Source organism: Salvelinus fontinalis, chromosome 1 (assembly GCF_029448725.1).
Source record: "Salvelinus fontinalis isolate EN_2023a chromosome 1, ASM2944872v1, whole genome shotgun sequence".
NCBI classification, from domain to species: Eukaryota; Metazoa; Chordata; class Actinopteri; order Salmoniformes; family Salmonidae; genus Salvelinus; species Salvelinus fontinalis.
In genome coordinates this window covers 26,232,956-26,248,598 of record NC_074665.1, presented here as the reverse complement: position 1 = coordinate 26,248,598, position 15,643 = coordinate 26,232,956, and the positions used below count along the sequence as shown (strand labels likewise).

Below are 15,643 nucleotides of genomic sequence, written 5' to 3'. Positions count from 1 at the left end.
ACTGCCCTATACTGCTCCAGTTCTCAGCACCTAGACTACATTTCTACAGTGCTCGTCCCTACTGCTGGACATGTTCCTAGTGGATCTGAATCCACAAGGTGAATGCTAAATGACTCACTTCACCAGATTCATTAACGCTTCCCCTCCCCCTATTTGCATATGACAATCTACCCCCGGCTGGCCGCCTATTCTACTATGGAATTTTCTCTCTGGGTGTCTATGCCTATTGGGTTAGCAGTAAGGCGGTAAGTGCAGCGGTAAGTATGGATCGCAGGCAGGCCTCCCCGTGGTAAGAGTACTCATCATGGTAAGGGCATTGCCTTCGTAAGAGAATTTCCGTGAAAGCGTGCTGTCCTTTCTGACATTACTGGAGCATTGTGGATGAGATGCTGTGCACATGAGGATTAAGCCTAACTAGTTTCCTAAGCAGTCCCAGCCTTACTCTAGCTTCAGGAACAGGCAGATGGAAGTAGGGCTGGGAGTCAATAGTGGTGCTTTGCTCTGAGGTTTATTGGGCTGCTGTCTCTTGTCGTGTTCCTCCGTGAGCACGTGATGTCATTAATAGCACCTGGTCTGATTACAGCGACCCTTTTGGTGTTGTAGCATGTGGTGTTTCCTAACAGTGTGCGTTGTTCACTTGTGTAGTTACCCAGGTTGTACTTGCTAGCTACTTCATCTTGTGTGTCCTTGACCCTATTGATTCACACACAATGTGCACATACACACGCTCACACACACAGCACATTGAGGTAGGTGCAACTGACACGATTTCAATTTCCTGATGTGCGTTTCCGATTGCAGTAGCAGTCGATACATCTGAAACCCGAGCTGTGAGAACTGAAGACTCTCTGAATCCTAATACTAATCTGAGTAGGAAGGTACCTAACTAATGGAACATGTTGTAGGCATGCTATAAGCATGTGAATAGAGGTGAAAATACAGACCCCATCCAGCCCCTTTGAATATGTGACAAACTTCCTGTTACGCACCCATCATCCTCACCGTATGTCTCGTATCCTTACTGGTATTTATGCGTTCGGTCTCACACATACTCAGACAGGCATTCACTTATGCATACATTCTCACACAGAACCCATCATAGATTAGGCTTGAGGCTAATCCAATTCATATATTCTAATTTTATTGTTTACATTTTCCCTATAGCACAGTACATCTAGAGTTTATCCATATATTTATAAAAGCTTTACATTTTTATACAGAAACAGGATTACTGACCCTACCCTGAAATCAACATGAACAAATACATCAGTCACCCCCCCACCCCCACCCCCCAATAACCAAACAGAACGTGGAAAAATATGCAGAAAGAGACAGTGTAAGTCAGGCCTTATGTTTTAGTAAATGCAGAATGGAGCTTTCTTTCTGGCGCCCACAAGGTCCTTTCCACCCCTGCGGATGATTTCATCGCCACCGCAGGCTCTCCTATCTGTCTTTCTCTCCACTTCCCTTTTTATTGCAGATCTCCAGTTTTGGTTTTGAAGTCCCAGGTGGTCAATTGGAATAGAAATGTTTCCTAGTCATTGCCACTCCTGCTCTCCTCGCAGATCAGTTCTTGCCGGGAGCGAGATACAGACAATAGAGATCGCTCTGTTGTGATTTGTCAAATCATGAGAAGCGGTGACTAACCCTTTGGTTTTGGGGTGTGTGTGTGTGTGTGCGCGTGTGTGGCCTATCTGACAGCAAGCAGCACATTACATTAATGCTCCTCCAGAGCCACATTGCCGGGGTAACGTGCGCTGTGACATCCCACCAAGCAGTTTAAAATGCTGTCCCCGGAAGATTACCAATGGGATATGGTGGTGTACAGTTCATCTGTAATGGCTTCCCAGTGTTCTTTGCATGCACTGCCTCCTCCACGCCATGTTCCTTGAACCGTCCAGGCCAGTGACATCAGTGTCCCTTATTCCGTTTTTATAATCCATTTGACAAAGGAGATTTGAAAGTAACACTGTTTCCCTCATCACGCCAATGAGTCCAAGGTGAAGTTCCACTCCAGGCTGTGCTGGCCTGTAGCCTGGGAAAGTGAACCCTGGCTGGGGCGGGGCCAGTGTCTGTCTGCCCATCCTGGATCCAGATCCAGCACAGCTATGGTCCTGATGTAGCCACCAGCTCACTGTTATCTCCCTGGTTTGTGGCTCTGAGACGCCTCCTCCACATAACTGTCCACCCTCACTCTCTGTGTTGGGAAACTGCTCATGTCGTTTTTAACTAGTATAAAGTTAAGGGGAGGAGGAGCTCGGGATTTAAAATCCAGTGTATGTTGATTTAGGGTTAAAAGTAATCTTGGTTTGTGCCTTGCCGTTTTGGAGGATCACGCCTACTCTGGCTTAGGTCACACGACAGTGTATATGTAAACAAAGACGATGACAAAGAGGTTGAGGAAGGTGCCAACGATGCCCAGCAAGGCCAAAATGGACTCCTCCTGCTCCTCCTTGCTCTCCAGCGCCCGCACCTCCTCAATAGTGATGACCGTGGGACCCATGGCCATAATGCTCGCTCAACCTGGCAGGGGTGCTGCTGACACTTATCTGCAGAGGGAGAGAGGGGGATGGTGGCAGCCCACGTGACAGGCACATACAGAGACACAAACATTAGAGAAAAGAAACAACGCAAGCCCACAATCAAGAGAACACAGACAATGGGAATGAATGCAGATGTTTCGTTTTAAGGCTGCACTGCTACGATGCATCCAACTCCCCTCCCCACTCGTCCTCTTCTACATGTGCTTTATAAGGCGCCCTGGGGAAAACTGAACCAAACAGCCCTCGCCTAGCCAACAGAATCCTTAAGAAGAAATCAATGGTGATCGAACAAAACAATTCCTATGCTCTGTTCATTCATTGCCATAGCTGTTGTGCCCACCACAATAGAATCCTAGTATTCAACATCCCTTAATGTCTAGCCGCAACACAAAAGTTAAACGCCCCGCAAATGTTCAATGACATTGGACGTGTCAAAACGAGCATAATTTAATGCTCCCATTGAGAGCCCCTTACACCCACCCTCCCTTTTTTTCCAAAGGTAGTTAATGATTTTCTGCCCGCCACTCCGTGTAAGTGTCCCTACGGCGCCGGTGCTCTAGCTGGTGTCAGACCTCCCAGGGAAATCTACGGGGAGGTAAACAGTCAGTGACACTGCCACATCCAGCCAGGGCTGAGAGGCATGCGGTGCAAAGCTACAGCCACAACACCGTCAACAATAAGCAGCCCGCGGAAACAGCAGCCCCCCCCCCCCCCTGAATCTCAAACAGGCAGTTCCTACCATCCATCCGAAGAGAGACAGAATAGAAAGAGGGCGGAGGAGAGCTGAAGAAAGAGGGGTGAAAAAGGTTTCTTACCCTACGGCGTGAAGAGTGGGGTGACATCCAGCATGCTTTTGGGTCCTGAGCGGAGAAGCATGGCCACACACGGGAGCCTGCATTCGGGGGAAGCGTGGGAGGCTGGCTGCGTAGCCTCGCTCCCAGCGTCGGAGAGAAGGAATGAAGAGGAGAAGGAGATCCTGGCTCCCAACTGCGCCTTGGTGCGTGGCTCTGCGCAGACACTGCTCTCTGTGAAAAATCACCCCCTTCTTGCTGTATGAATTCTCCAGTCCTCTGCGCCACCCCCTGGGTTAAATGCTGCCTTGGTGTTGGTTGCGCTAAAGTCTCCGTTTTTTGCTTTTGTTGTTTTATTCCTCAGGTCTCCTCCACCAAAGCTGAAGCACTAGGGGGCTTGGAGAAGCCCTCTCCCCATACGCTCCCCCTCCCTCCCCGCTATGATCCCCATCCTCCCGCCCCTCTCTTTCCAATTCCAAATTCCACCACAGCCCCCCTCTTCCTCCTCCTCAGTTCTTGTCTTTTTGACCCTCTTAGCAGCTCAAAGAGCGAGCGCCACAGTCTCTGTGACAAATGTTCACGCCCCCTCTTCTCTCCTCCTTTCTTGCTTCCCACCTTCGGGAGCAGAGCAATTAGTGCCTTTCAGAGGCGCCTCTCTATCGCCTGCCGCTGAAACCCGGAGGCACAGCCAAGCATGGTTACTCTGGAGACGCTAGCGCTTGCGGCGGCTACTACAGACAGCCCACCGCTCAGCAAGTGGTATTCCAAAGAGCCAAGTACAACAGTAAAATCCCAGAGAGCTGGAAAGCCTGAGTGCTGCTGCGTAGCTGTTGGTCTGCACCTGCAGCTGGTGGCGGCTGTGTTGTGGCGGGTCCCCTGTGCAAGCCGTGGGAGAGACGTGCATTGCATAACCAAGCGGAAAGAGAGAGAGGCCGGGTCCTTGTGGCAGGAGGGAGGGGAGAAAGCTCAAGCTTCCCACAGTCTCCTCCTCGGCCGCGGGGGCTGGTTGAGCACACACAACCGGGGCTATTACTGCCAACGAAATTGTGTTTCTTTTTTTTTAGGAGAGAAGAGATGAAGCGACCTCTTCCTCAACGCAGCACGGCGGCAGAATGCACATAGCACACAGTCTATCCCTTTGTCAGGCACAGCTAGACTGGAGAAGAGGAGGGTGGGGACAGGAATAGGACGTGGCTAAGAGATGAGGCGTAGTGGGGGTTGTAGAAATATATGTTCAGGGGTCTCTACTCTGAGAAGCAGTAGCAGCCACGCTTGACCTTTTAAAAATATTTTTGTCATTTAGCAGATGTTCTTATGCGGAGCGCATACATGTTCATACTTTTTTCATACTGGTCCCCCGTGGGATTCGAACCAACAACCCTGGCATTGCAAGTGCTATGCTCTACCAACTGAGCCACATGGGAACCTTTTGTTCCACACCCCGATTTCTCTCATCCTCACTAGAGGGACTGTTCCCCCTGAACCACCAAATTGCACTGTCATGTTGTGTGCAAAAATGGTTGCCCCAACCAGCATGCAGTATGTCCGCCATCACGCCCTTACATAAATTAGACTCCCCAATCCAACATGTAGAGGTGCTGTGGTGACGTTGACAAACACGAGAGCGTGCACTCTCCATTTCCCCAGAAGGATTGCGTTTTCTAAATGTATGTCAACGTAAATGATCCAATCAAAGTTTCCTCAGCAGTGACTCACTCTAGCCCTTCCGCACTCCTCCTCCTTCATTTGAGTTGCCCTCCTGATATTTAACTTTCTCTCATCCTATTCTTACGTTTCAATGAAGTACAATATATGGTTATCAGGCACTCTGATTTTAACCTGTTTATGCGACTAAGACTGTTTATTTTGGTTTTCTGTCATGTGAACGATCTTACAACGACTTGTGAATGTGTTGGCTCAATTTTATTAACGTCCCCATCCAGTCCCTTTCCAGCTCGGTCAATTATACAAGGTCCCCAGGCCGGCCCCGCGGTTGCAAGCCTGTTTGGAGTCTTAGCAAGCCATGACCATGAAGGTCCACTACTTAACTATTGGATTTGGCTCTGCTTTGAAAACCGATCATACCGCAAGTGTAATGTGTATTTGTATTTATTACGTATCCCGCAGCAGCTACTCTTCATGGGGTCCAGTTAAATGAAGGCAGCTATAAATTTTTTTTTAAACATTTCAATATAGTGCACGCATGTGTTTGTTGCTTCACAGTCCCCACTGTTCCATAAAACAGTTACTTGATGTGGAATAGAGTTCCATGTATTCATGGATCTATGTAGTACTGTGCGCCTCCCATAGTCTGTTCTGGACTTGGGGACTGTGAAGAGACCTCTGATGACATGTATTTTTAGGGTATGCACGGGTGTCCAAGTTGTGCTCCAGCAGTTCAAAAAGACAGCTGGGCGCATTCAACATGTCTATACCTCTCATAAATACAAGTAGTGATGAAGTCAATCTCTCCTCCACTTTGAGCCAGGAGAGATGGACCACCCGACTGAAAAGTAGTCCAGTCCAGTAACAAAACTAGGGCCTGTAGGACCTGCCTTGATGATAGTGCTGTAGAGCAGCGCTTTATTATGGACAGACTTCTCCTCATCTTGGCTACTGTTGTAGTGATATCTTTTGACCATGACAGTTTACAATCCAGGGTTACTCCAAGAGGTTTAGTCACCTCAACTTTCTCTATTTCCATGTTATTTATTACAAGATTTAGTTGAGGTTTAGTGAATGATTTTGCCCCAAATACAATGCTTTTAGATGAAGAAATATTTAGGACTAACTTATTCCTTGCCACCCACTCTGAAACAAACTGCAGCTCTTTAAGTGTTGCAGTCATTTCAGTCCCTGTAGTAGCTGACGTATAGTGTTGAGTCATCCGCATACGTAGACACTGGCTTTACTCAAACCCAGTGGCATGTCGTTAGTAAAGATTGAAAAAAGTAAGGGGCCTAGACAGCTGCCTGGGGAATTCCTGATTCTACCTGGATTATTTTGGAGAAGCTTCCATTAAAGAACACTCTCTGTTCTGTTAGACAAGTAACTCTTTATCCACAATATAGCAGGGGGTGTAAAGCAATAACTCAAAGTGTTTCCAGCAGCCGACTATGATTGATAATGTCAAAAGCTGCACTGAAGTCTTAACAAGACAGCCCCCACAATCTTTTTATCAATTTATCTCAGCCAATCATCAGTAATTTGTGTAAGTGCTGTGCTTGTTGAATCTCCTTCAACACTGAGTAGTGTGTTAAAGTATGTTAATTTGTTTACTGTAAAATAGCATTGTATCTGGTCAAACAATTTCCCCCCCAAAGTTTGCTAAGGGTTGGTAACAGGCTGATTGGTCGGCTATTTGAGCCAGTGAAGGGGGCTTTACTATTCTTAGGTAGCGGGAAATAGTTTTGCTTCCCTCCAAGCCTGGGAGCACACAATTTGCTGTTATCCTCAGTAATTTTCCATCCAATTTGTCAGACCCTGGTGGCTTGTCCATTGTTGATAGACACAATTATTTTTTCACCTCTGCCACACTCACTTTACGGAATTCAAAATGACGTTGCTTGTCTTTCATAATTTGGTCAGATATACTTGGATGTGTAGCGTCAGCGTTTGTAGCTGGCATGTCATGCCTAAGTTTGCTAATCTTACCAATTTAAAAAATCGGTAAAGTAATCAGTTGGTTTTGTGATGAATGAGCCATCTGATGATTCAATGAATGATGGAGCCTAGTTTGCCTTTTTCCCAATATATAATTTAAGGTGCTCCAAAGCTTTTTACGGTCATTCTTTGTCATTTCTTTGTTTCATAGTGTAGTTAAAAAAGAATATAAAAAAAAAAAAACAGTTTAGCTACATGATTTCTCAATTTGCAATAAGTTTGCCAATCGGTTGTGCAGCCAGACTCATTTGCCATTCCTTTCGCCTCATCCCTCTCAACCATAACGTTTTTTAAATTCCTCATCAAACCACGGGGATTGAAGTTTTCAGTCGTTTTCTTAATGGGTGCATGCTTATTAGTAACTGGAATAAGCTATTTCATAAATGTGTCAAGTGCAACGTCTGGTTGCTCCTCATTACACACCATGGACCAACAAATATTCTTTACATCAACAACATAGGAATCACTACAAAAGTTATTGTATGACCTCTAATACACAATATTAGGCCCAGCCTTTGGAACTTTGGTTTTCCTAGATATGGCTACTATATTGTGATCGCTACATCCGATGGATCAGGATACTGCTTTCAAGCAAATTTCTGCAGCATTAGTAAAGATGTGATCAATACATGTTGATGATTTAATTCCTGTGCTGTTTGTAAATACCCTGGTAGGTTGACTGAGAACCTGAACCAGGCACTGGTTACAGTTTTTGAAGCTTTTTCTTGAGTGGTTAGCTTGATGAAAGCCAGTCAATATTTAAGTCACCCAGAAAATATACCTCTGTTGATATCACACACATTATCAAGCATTTCACACGTTATCCAGATACTGACTTAGCACTTTGGTCTATAGCAGCTTCCCACAAGAATGGGTTTACGTGAGGCAGATGAACTTGTAGCCATATTACTTATTTAACATGAGATCCTCTCTAAACTTTCCAGGAATGTGGTTCGGAATATAAACACCTCCACCATTGGCATTTGTCTTTGCTGTAAATGTTATAACCTTGTATAGCAACCACTGTATCAAAGGTATTGTCTAAATGAGTTTGAGAGACAGTCAGAATATGAATGTCATCTGAAACTAGCAAATTATTGATTTCATGGAACTTGTTTCTTATGCTACATATGTTAACGTGGGCTATTTTGAGCACCTTCTGGGATGCTTGTTTTGATTGATTGCTTTACTGGGAAGCTTAGCAGAAGTAGATATGTGCATGTTATTTATGTTAGTGCTGGGTGAGCTGCACACAGTGGACTTCCTACTAGGGCACACCGCCTCAGTGCTAACAGTATTAAACTGGTTCATAGGCACATGACTGCATACAATAGCTGTAGGATCAGCAGAGGCATTCAGGGAGGTTAGAGGAACTTAAATTAGGTTACTTGCATTGTCTACCAAAACCCCTGGTATAATGTACATTTGCTGGAGCATTATGACAACTCAGCATCACAATGGTAGTAGGGATTAACTGAGCTGGGCTTGGGTCATTAAGTCATTGTCTCAACGCAGCCTTGTGAAAGGATCTAGGAACCCAAGTGATTTGGGTGGATCCCATCCTCCTTATAAAGCATGTTTGAGTTTCCAAAAGGTATCGAAATTGTCCACAAAAGCTACACCCATTGAGCTGCAATAATCATGTAACCAGAGAGAATCTTGCTAAAGTGTTCAATGCCACGGTTGAGAAGGCACACGGCCAGATAACACTTTTATTAGTGTCTAGCAGAGTCAATCAGCTCTCTTAAAATCCAGTTTCAACTGTTCAGAGCTGTCCTTCATAATGTCATTAAAACTGACATGGACTATGATAGAATCAATTTGGAGATGGAGAAGCCCCGCTCGATCCAGAGCATGTTGCCAATGTCGCTTTCGAAATTTTAGTAGTAGGCACTGTGGCCGCTGACACAGGTACCGCCAGCGACAAAGGTGCAGGAAGAACAGGCAGCAGGACGGAGAAACTATTGGTTGTTTGTATCCGCTCCGGGCCTTTCGTTGGGACTGTAGACTGCGTCGCGGGAGGTCGCTGTCTTAGGCTAACACGGCTTGTGACATGCGACCATCGTTGATTGCCATGCTCCTTCGACTCCACTGTCAGATGGGGGAGCTCTGGGCTACTCTGGTCAGTCAGATAACAACAAGGTGGAGATGCATCCAACAAATGCGAATGCCGTTCAGCCACCGGCGTAGAAAAGGTCAACATGCCACTCTGCGTTTGCCCCAGTTTCTTACGTAGGCTGGCGACCTACATGATCAAGGAATCCACCCCAAGCTTATAATACTCTGCAAGCAAACAATTGCTGCATTGGAACTCTGAGTGATCCAGGTTGTCCCGAAACAAAGCGTAGTAGATACAGCGCTGGAACCGTTCCATCTATGCATGTAGCTAAGACTGTGACTTTACATACTTCACCGGCTTATAGTGCTGAGGTGAATAGGTAACGAGTGCAATTTACTGTTACTTTAACCAGAACACGGGTGTATACTCCAAACAGTTGTAAAACAGAAGTTTTGCGACGGAAACTAGCGTTTCTATTAGGGATGGGCACGGTTATTTGACTATCCGAACGGACGTTAGTATTCGATTAATTGGGATACTTTTTGGGGGGGCTTTCTTTTAAGGCTTTGTCTAAAATAGTTATAAATGATATGACAATGCTACATAGCCTACAAGGATAGACCATTTGCATTCGAAATTTGAATAAAACAACAGTTAAGAGTGCACCCATTTAAACAGAGACGCATCCGTTTTACACGTGTAGCTTGTTATTGACGGTCAATCAAAGCGGCGCTACAGTCAGAGTGGGAGATTTCTAATCAATGCAAAATGGAATTAAAATGACAAAGTTGGCTAAATGATAAGGCGTGTAGGCTACAATGATCAACCAACAGTTAGGCTGTTTCATATGGAGTTGTAGAGCAAAATAGCCTCAATTAGCCTTGCTACTTTAGCTAGTTAGCTGGCTACTGTAGCTAGCTAGAGTCTTGATGCAGTCGATACGGGCACTACCTGATGGTATGATAACCTATGGCAGCAACAAGTTTGTATAACTCTCGCTCGTGCCCGCTCGCACTCGCGCTTTCTCTCGCGCTCTCTCATTCTAATTCAGATTGCTTTATTGGCATGAAATGCAATTTGTAGATGCTGCCCAAGCAGTATAGTGGTATAGCATTTCAGTAAATACAGGACAATGCCATGTGGATAATGAAAGTTAATTTCAGTAGTAATATTAATCGTTAACAGTACATATCATGTATACAGACACACTACTGCTGTTGTATTGTGTAATCTTCGGTCTATACATTTAATTAAATGAAAAGATTATAAAAGAATGGCTAATAAATCAACAACAATGTATATGGTTACACTATATTACTTGTAAGTTATATACAATGTAAATACTTAAGGGAATTAATGGTCATGGGATGTCTCTCAGCCTATGGCAATCATGCAGCCAAATTTTGTTGTTTACTTGTAGAGATCTACCTATCAAAACTCACAGCCCCCCTCTTCCAATGCATTGTGGCTATAAAATTGTGCAGTGAATTCTGCTAGATGAAAAGCCAAAATTAGTATGACATCGGGGCATTTACAGCATAATAGACTTTTGAAAATGTGCATACTATAAAACTATTTTTTTGTGTACTCAAACGGTCTACAGCCAGTATGGGTATTTGGACACGGCCCCTGATTTGACCGTTCAATGAGTGATCATGTGAACACTTATCGACCAGTATCCACTTTCGAGCCAATGGTAGAAAGCTCTTCAGCCCTGGCTTTCTGGCTTTGCAAGGAAGCGCTCAGACATTACATGAGATCCACACACACCAATCACTCTAATGCTGGGAAATTACAGACCAGGGCAATTATCAGTAGGGCGAGTTCTACAGAGGCAGCCTCCAGGCAGCCCATATATTTTTTTTAATGACTCCAATCAGAGTCATATTACAACTGTGGCAAAATGATTAGGATCCCTGGTGTTTTGTAGCATTCAGAGAAACAATGTGTTCTCAAGAGGACTGGAGAGGCATTTTACGGTTCAGAATGTGTGCTTGATTAAGAACAAACAAAATATCTGATGCAATTTAACTTGATTATGGCTATATCTTCATGGAATTTGTCCCTTAAATTGATCCACCATCCCAAATGTTGATTATGTCCCTGGTATGTGCTGTATAATGCTAATTAAGTGGGTGCTTAAATTTGTCCTATTTCAGACATGTACGAGTGTTTTTTTTTTTTTTTTGTTGCATATAAAGTACCAGTCAAAAGTTGAGACCTACTTTTTCCAGGGTTTTTCTTTATTTGTACTATTTTCTACATTGTAGAATACTAGTGAAGACATCAAAACTATGACATAACACATGGAATCATGAGGTAACCAAAAAAGTGTTCAACAAATCTAAATACATTTTTGATTTGAAATTCTTCAAAGCAGCCACCCTTTGCCTTGATGACAGCTTTGCACACTCTTGGCATTCTCTCAACCAGCTTCATGAGGTAGTCATCTGGAATGCATTTCAATTAACAGGTGTGACTTGTTAAAAGTTCATTTGTGGAATTTCTTTCCTTCATGCGTTTGAGCCAATCAGTTGTGGTGTTACAAGGTAGGGGAGGTATACAGAAGATACCAAATAGGGCTAAAAGACCAAATCCATATTATGGCAAGAACAGCTCAAATAAGCAAAGACAAACGACAGTCCATCATTACTTTAGGACATGAAGGTCAGTCAATGCGGAATATTTCAAGAACTTTGAACATTTCTTCAAATGCAGTCGCAAAAATCAAGCGCTATTGTGAAACTGGCTCTTATGAGGACCGCCACAGGACTGGAAGACCCAAAGTTACCTCTGCTGCAGAGGATGAGTTCATTAGAGTTACCAGCCTCAGAAATTGCAGCCCAAATAAATGCTCACAGAGTTCAAGTAACAGACACATCTCAACATCAACTGTTCAGAGGAGACTGTGTGAATCAGGCCTTCATGGTCAAACTGCTGCAAAGAAACCACTAGTAAAGGACACCAATAAGAAGAGACTTGCTTGGGCCAAGAAACACAGGAATGGACATTAGACTGGTGGAAATCTGTCCTTTTGGTCTGATGAGTCTAAATTGTAGATTTTTGGTTCCGACTGCCATGTCTTTGTGAGATGCAAAGTAGGTGAACTGACGATCTGATCTCTGCGTGTGTGGTTCCCACTGTGAAGCATGGAGCAGGTGGGATGGGGTGGGGGTGCTTTGCTGGTGACACTCAGGGATTTATTTAGAATTCAAGGCACACTAAACCAGCATGGCTACTGCAGCATTCTGCAGCGATATGCCATCCCATCTGGTTTGGGCTTAGTCCCACTATCATTTGTTTTTCAACAGGACAATGACCCAACACATGTGGGAACTCCTTCAAGACTGTTGGAAAAGAATTCCAGGTGACTTTCTCATGAAGCTGGTTGAGAGAATGCCAAGAGTGCACAAAGCTATCAACAAGGCGAAGGGTGGCTACTTTGAACAATCTCAAATATATTTTCTCAAATATAAAATATTTGTATTTGTTTAACACTTTTTTTTGGTTACTACACGATTCCATATGTGTTATTTCACAGCTTTGATGTCTTCTATTATTCTACAATGTAGAAAATAGTACAAATAAAGTTAACCCCTTGAATGAGTTGGTGTGTCAACTTTTGACTGGTACTGTATATTTTCGGTTTAGATACACATTTTTAAATTAATAATGTAGGTTGAATGCCGTAGCATAGAATACAATAATTAATACAAGTCCCTTGATGGTAGTGACTGCCCATTACTGCTTAATACTTCTGAACCATTTATTAAGTTCATTACATTTGTTTTAGGCCTATTTGGTGACTTTATTTCATTCCAAGTCATCTCATTTCTATAAAGGCATACTTTTATGACTGCTGAATACCAATCACTTAGATCATGTATTTTCAGGTAGAGATAACTCACGATGCAGCCTGCGCTCTATCCTGTGTAGGCGAGCAATGGATTATGGTCATTGTAGTTAATTACCACGTTTTCTGCACTAAACTATGTAGGATATTGTTATTTTGGTAACTCCTTACTACACTGCATACCACTGCTGGCTTGCTTCTGAAGCTAAGCAGGGTTGGTCCTGGTCAGTCCCTGGATGGGAGACCAGATGCTGCTGGAAGTGGTGTTGGAGGGCCAGTAGGAGGCACTCTTTCCTCTGGTCTAAAAAATATCCCAATGCCCCAGGGCAGTGATTGGGGACACTGTCCTGTATAGGGTGCCGTCTTTCGGATGGGACGTTAAACGGGTGTCCTGACTCTCTGAGGTCATTAAAGATCCCATGGCACTTATCGTAAGAGTAGGGGTGTTAACCCCGGTGTCCTGGCTAAATTCCCAATCTGGCCTTCAAACCATCATGGTCACCTAATAATCCCCAGTTTACAATTGGCTCATTCATCCCCCTCCTCTCCCCTGCAACTATTCCCCAGGTCGTTGCTGCAAATGAGAACGTGTTCTCAGTCAACTTACCTGGTAAAATAACGGTAAAAAAAATAAAAATAAAATTGGACAGAAATATAAATGAAACATGTCAAGTGTTGGTCCCATGTTTCATGAGCTGAAATAAAAGATCCCAGAAAGGTTTTATATGCACAAAGTTTTTAATTTCTCTCAAAATGTGTGCACACATTTGTTTGCATCCCTGTTAGTGATCATTTCTCCTTTGTCAATATAATCCATCCACCTGACAGGTGTGGCATATCAAGAAGCAGATTTAAACGGCATGATCATTACACAGGTGCACCTTGTGCTAGGGAACAATAAAAGGCCACTCTAAAATTGGATGTTTTCTCACACAACGCAATGCCACAGATGCCTCAAGTTTTGAGGGAGCGTGCAATTGGCATGCTGACTGCAGGAATGTCCACCAGAGCTGTTCCCAGAGAATTTGTTAATTTCTCAATCATAAGCCACCTCCAATGTCGTTTTAGAGAATTTGGCAGCACGTCCAACCGGCCTCACAACCACAGACCACGTGTAACCACACCAGCCCAGGACCTCCACATCTGTCTTCTTCGCTTGCCTGATTGTCACAGAGGATTATTTCTGTCTGTAATAAAGCCCTTTTGTGGGGAGAAACTTTCTGATTGGCTGGACCTAGTTTTGGCTCACAAGTGGGTAGACCTATGCCCACCCATGGCGGAGCCCCTGCCCAGTCATGTGAAATCCATAGATTAGGGCTAATCGATTTGTTTCAGTTGACTGATTTCCTTGTGTTAACTGTAACTCAGCAAAATCTTTGAAATAGTTGCATTTATTTTTGTTCAGTATACATCCCACAATTCGGGCTTGATCTGATTTATCTCTAGAGAAACTCCATTGCGCTCACAGAAAAAACAAAGGAAATGGAATTCAAATAATTGAACATCAATTTTGTTTTAAAAAAAAAACCAAAATAACCAAAATGTTGGGTAATTCCCCAGAGCTAATCTACCATGCTGCTCTGTGTTAGTGGTCGGACCTTATGTAATCTGTTATTGCTTTATTGACCTCTGTCACCTGCTGTTTTCTCCCATGATGAACTGGGAACGTGCAGGGAGCCCACTGGCTTAGTAACATAATGACAGAGCCAGCCTATTTACTTCTATTCACATGACTCCATTTAATCGCAGAGACCGACCAGGTATTCCCTGCAAAGGAGTGTGTAGCATAAACCTAGCCGATTCCATTTTTATCCTCGGCAACATATTTCGAATAAGCAATTTCCGCTATAGGCATTGACCTCCTTCCCATTCCCCATTTGCCACGTTCTTCTTTGTTTACTACAGTTTTCCTACCACTACCTGAGCCTAACCCCCAATTGTGGATAAACAAGGCTGGCTGGACATTGTGCCCTGTGCCAGGCTGTCACTCACTGCCACCTCAGGGGACCCGCAGAAGGAGCAACCAGGCTACCGTGGCACCTCTCCCACACTCGCTGCTCTTATTCCCACTTACCTCCCTGTGCGTAGTACTGCTTGGCTAGCCTCGATCTAGGGCCCTGTTTTGCACAATCATGTGACGTGCCTGGATTTTAACCTTTTTATTTAAAGCTTTTTCATCAAACTGTCACCTTTTGTTGTATAGTATAATTTGTATTTCAGTCATTTAGCAGACACTCTCTTATCCAGAGCGACTTAAAATTGGCGCAGTTATCTTAAGATAGCTAGGTGAGACCACATATCACAGTTGTACATTTTCCCTCAATAGTTATCAACAAAGTCTGTGCTAGTAGGAATTGACCAAAGAAAACAATACCAACAAGTTGAAACAGAAATCATACTCCGCTGGTCTTGTAGAAACAGTAGTCCCTTCCCAGCTATAAATGGAGACCATAGCTTGAATTTTTTGGGTGCAATTCTCATTTCTGGATATGGTTTAAAATACAGGATAAAATATTTATGCCGCATGATTGCGCAAAACACAGGATCCTGTCTATTACACATTTTACTGTTCTGCTATTGGAGGACCAGGAGACTGGCAACAGGAGAAAATGGGCAAGGTAGAGTCTTGTTCTTGTATTGAAGCGGCCAACAGCGTCGGTGGTAGGAGAGGAGTCGCCGCCGATGGCCCGCTTATCTGGTAGTTCTACGAACACTAATTTGTCAAGTACACACG

At 44.0% G+C, this 15,643-nt stretch overlaps 1 protein-coding gene and 1 long non-coding RNA gene across 22 annotated transcripts in view; one reads left to right on the top strand and one right to left on the bottom strand.

Annotated features, from left to right (window-relative positions):
* The window catches only part of LOC129851277 (baculoviral IAP repeat-containing protein 6-like), a 143,749-nt gene that overhangs the window by 89,545 nt on the left and 38,561 nt on the right, over nt 1–15,643 (top strand). The window lies entirely within an intron of this gene.
* On the bottom strand, nt 1,120–4,480 carry LOC129851383 (uncharacterized). The gene is made up of 2 exons (XR_008758966.1): nt 3,359–4,480; nt 1,120–2,549 (listed from the first exon to the last, which is right to left on the bottom strand). It is a non-coding gene; the product is annotated as an uncharacterized LOC129851383 (long non-coding RNA).